This window comes from Rhinopithecus bieti, unplaced genomic scaffold (genome assembly GCF_001698545.2).
Source record: "Rhinopithecus bieti isolate Rb0 unplaced genomic scaffold, ASM169854v2 scaffold_20072, whole genome shotgun sequence".
Lineage (NCBI taxonomy): Eukaryota > Metazoa > Chordata > Mammalia > Primates > Cercopithecidae > Rhinopithecus > Rhinopithecus bieti.
The window spans coordinates 4,513-8,856 of record NW_016809675.1 but is presented as its reverse complement, the minus strand read 5'-3'; the positions used below and the strand labels follow the sequence as shown (position 1 = coordinate 8,856).

General features: G+C 40.0%; 1 pseudogene; it reads right to left on the bottom strand.

The window, feature by feature from the left end:
* Positions 1-1,022: 1,022 nt before the first annotated feature.
* On the bottom strand, positions 1,023-3,997 carry LOC108540854 (proline-rich nuclear receptor coactivator 2-like; annotated as a pseudogene).
* Positions 3,998-4,344: the final 347 nt, after the last annotated feature.

Here is a 4,344-nt window from a genome sequence, read left to right as displayed (position 1 = left end):
TTTATATATTTATATACTGGCACTTTAGCACAAGGGGAAATTTTAAAAACAAATTATTTTGAACTTTTAGAATTAGGTCATAGTATAACAAACAGTCCAGGGTCTTACATTTAGCAAATCCATATTAAAATATTGCATTTTTGTAGGATAAAGGCTTTACGTGTGCTACAAGTTACATCTATTTACATGGCTCTCTCTTTCCTAGGTACTTAAAAGTTTCACATTATCCAATTCCCTAAAGCAAGCTTGGCAGGAATGATGAGGGCGATCACTATCAGAATGGCTCTGCAGTGCTGTGATACAAAAGTGTATTTTGAAAGTGAGTAGCCATTAAATACTGTTTCTGTAAAACATAATTTTGGTGTATTTGTTGGCAGACACCTATATCCACTGTACCTGAGAAACAGAACCATTGGTGTATTTTATGCCTCATTCAAGTAAGTCCCAAGAGCCCTTTTTAACATTACCAATGTACAATATACTAAAATGCAAATATGAAGACAATTTCACATTTTCTTCTGGCAGTGCATCAGGTTGTTGGCGTATTACTGGCTTGGGTGTTTCTAGTACACTAAACTTTCACACAATTACCTAGTTCTCGATTACCTAGGTCTCGAGACCTAGTTCTCTGATATTGTATCACTTAGCTAGACGCTTATAATATGATTCACATTCGGACAATCTACTGGCTCATGAATGATAATCTTAAATTACTATTTTCCCCCAACAATCAACAGAAAAAGTTGATTCCTTTACTTCCCCCTCAGATCTAAACTTGAATGATTTCACTTAAAAGTTACTCAGTTGAGAACACTTAATACCAAGTACTACTACGATTTAAAGTTACGCTGATATTACCATTACATGACAGTGTACACAATCCATAAACCACTGAGATGAAATCTAACTGTATTTTTACATTAATTAGCAGTTCTACACAAATAGATTAATTCCCTAGTGAATTTCAGACCAATTGGCAACTATCTGTAACTATAAAAAACTTTAAACATTAGGTCTTTATCTTATACCTGTATTTTAAGTAAGGTTTTAAGTTGAAATGTCATTATTTCTTTATCAGAAGGATTAAACGAAATAGGAACTCAGCAGCTTGGTGGTTTGGGAACAACACTTGGTGATGGTAGGTCAGTAAATGTGGCTCCAGCATAGATCTAATTAGCTAGAAATTTGAAAAGTAAGACCTGATAAGCCAGAGTTCCAATCTTGATTATTTGAAAAATTTTGTTCTTCTTTGCATGGCATGCTATGCAGCTGCCCACAAGCTATAACCATGTCCTTTTTTTTTTTTTTTTTGGAGATGGAATCTTGCTCTGTTGCCCAGACTGGAATGCAGTGGCACAATCTCGGCTCACTGCAATCTCCACCACCCGAGTTCAAGCGATTCTCCTACCTCAGCTTCCTGAGTAGCTGGGATTACAGGCGCCCATCAAAACAACCGGCTAATTTTGCATTTTTAGTTGAGACTGGGTTTTACCACGTTGGCCAGGCTGGTCTCGAACTCCTGACTTCAAGTGATCCACCCGCTTCGGCCTCCCAAAGTGCTGGGATTACATGTGTGAGCCATCCCGCTCGGCTTCTTTTTTTTTTTTTTCAAGTAAATGATTTTCACCTGGGAATTCTGGTCCTCGGTCTTCGATTGCGCAGTTGTTGGCTCTTACTTACATTTCTAGATGAGGGGGCATCTTCAGCTTCTTTTTCACCGGTCAGTCTGCTTTTCAGATTGCAGGATTTCCACTCTCTGTCCTCATCCTTGCTGCCAAGCCCAGGATAATAGGTGTTGCTTTCTGATGGACTCCTTTCTTTGTTTCAATACACAAAGTTTTCATGGGTGGATCTGCTCAGTTCAGCCTAAGAGCTGAGGCCAACATCTGAGCCTTCTCAGCACGCAAGTTTGAGAGAAGTCCTAGTGACTTCCAGCTTGGAACTATGGCGGCAGCAGCTCCCTCTGGACGTCAAAGACATCAAAGTCTCCTTGTGTTTCCAGGTGGAGAGGAGGCATGGGTCAAACAAAATCCAGGAGCGCCAATGAGCAGCTGATGACCACCCCAGCGTCTGCAACCCCACCTCCTCCTTCTGCCTATACCTGCCAGGGCTCCACTTAAGCAAGGATTTTCTTCTGCCTCTGCCACCCCCGAGACAGCAAGAACTACCCCTCCTCGTCCTTCTCCTCCTCCACCCACTCAGGGTGAAGATGACAAGGATGAAGACCTTGATAATGATCCACTACCACTTAATGAATAGGAAACATATTTTCTCTTCCTTATGATTTTCTTAAAAAGCTTTTCTCTAGCTTACTTCATTTTACAAATACAGTATGTAACACATAACTTACAAAATATGTCTTATGTTATAAGTAAGGCCTCTGGTCAACAGTAGGTTATTAGTACTTAAGTTTTCAGGGAGTCATAAAGTTATAGGCAGGTTTTCAACATTTGATTGCATAGGATCTGACATTCCTAACCCCTGCATTGTTTAAGGGTTAACTGTGTATCTATTGAACTATCTGGATTTCTTTCTTCATATAATTTCCTGCCCTCCTAATGTCTAAAGATTAAGACTGTCTTAGTCTATCTGAGCTGCTGTAACAAAATGCTCTAGACTTGTTAATTGATAAAAAAACAGAAATTTACTGCTGACAGTTCTGAATGCTAGGAATCCTAATATCAAGGTATCAGCAAATTCAGTGTCTAGTGAGGGCTTGCTCTGTTCTTCAAAGAAGGCAACTTCTGGCTGCATCCTCAGATAGCAGAAGGGTCAACAGACCTTGCCCCATCCTCCTTTACAAAGGTACTAATTCCATTTGTGAAGGTGGAGCCCCCATGACCTAATCAATTCCTGCCTCTTGATACTGTAACATTGGGTATTAGGTTTCAACACATGAATTTAGGGGGAACACTAACATTCAGACCATAGCAAAGACCAAACATAGATATAATTATGAAGACAAACTGGTCTCAGTAGAAACAACTAATTCTGTAGCTGTTATTCTAGGACCCAGGTGTGCACTTTGAATGTTAACACACTGTATGGTAGAGAACTATCAATGTTTGACTTTGAATGGGTTAGGAAGCTGCACAGCATAAACCTGAGGGAATGAAGGTGAACTTCAGCACACAGATCATGGCTGAGGCATTGGCTTTATTAAACACTAGCCCTTGTTGTGTTAATAATTACATGTGTGGGCCGGGCACGGTGGTTCAAGCCTGTAATCCCAGCACTTTGGGAGGCCGAGACGGGTGGATCACGAGGTCAGCAGATCGAGACCATCCTGGTTAACATGGTGAAACTCCGTCTCTACTAAAAAATACAAAAAACTAGCTGGGCGAGGTGGTGGGCGCCTGTAGTCCCAGCTACTCAGGAGGCTGAGGTAGGAGAATGGCGTAAACCCGGGAGGCGGAGCTTGCAGTGAGCCGAGATCACCCCACTGCACTCCAGCCTGGGCGACAGAGTGAGACTCTGTCTCAAAAAAATAAATAAATATAATAATAATAATAATAATTATATGTGTGATCAATTACCTATACCAATAATCCCCTTTAGTGCAGGAGAAAATCAAAAATTTCAATATTTTATTCCAATCACATACAAATCAGGTTGTTCTTGAATAATAACATTTTTGAATACGAAGGGACAAAAAATAACCCTTTAATTACCATGTTTACATCTCCTTTCTTAGTTCCCCACAGAAAGTAAACATGCTTAAGAGCATCTTGGCAATTACAGCCTGCTTTTCAGACTCTAATTATGAGTGAATCAATCAGTATGGCTCTTTTCACTGTGCTATCCCAGTGCTTTAAGCCAGTTTAAAATGTGAATGTTTCCCTTAGGTCTGGGTTTATATTTTCCTCATAGAGTTATCCTAAATGAGGATAATGAGTAAATAAAAAAATGCACCATTTTCTTATATTTTACCTGGCAGTGACTTTCTCTCGACATTTTTAATGAGTGTCCTTTTATTTACACCCATCACCAATTTCATCTTTGCAGGTAGATAACAGTTACACCTGTCTCCCCCAATGACTTTTGGACATATGCTTCAGTGCCCACAAGGAGACAGAAACTTTCGTTTTTTTCTCTGAAAGTTGAAATTTGAAAAATTCAACACTTCTGTGTATGATGGTGTCTGCTGTGTCCCAGGGGAGTTATTGATGACCTTGTACCAAGGGAGTACCAATCTTTTCCCTGGGATTTAACATGAAGTGTTTGCCTGCTCTTGATTTTCCCATTGAGCAACTAACTTCTCCATGATGTTTAAGATCCTATGTTGCCATCTCTACTCTCCTACCAAAAAATAAGCCAAGGTTAACAAAACTCCCCTGGACTCTG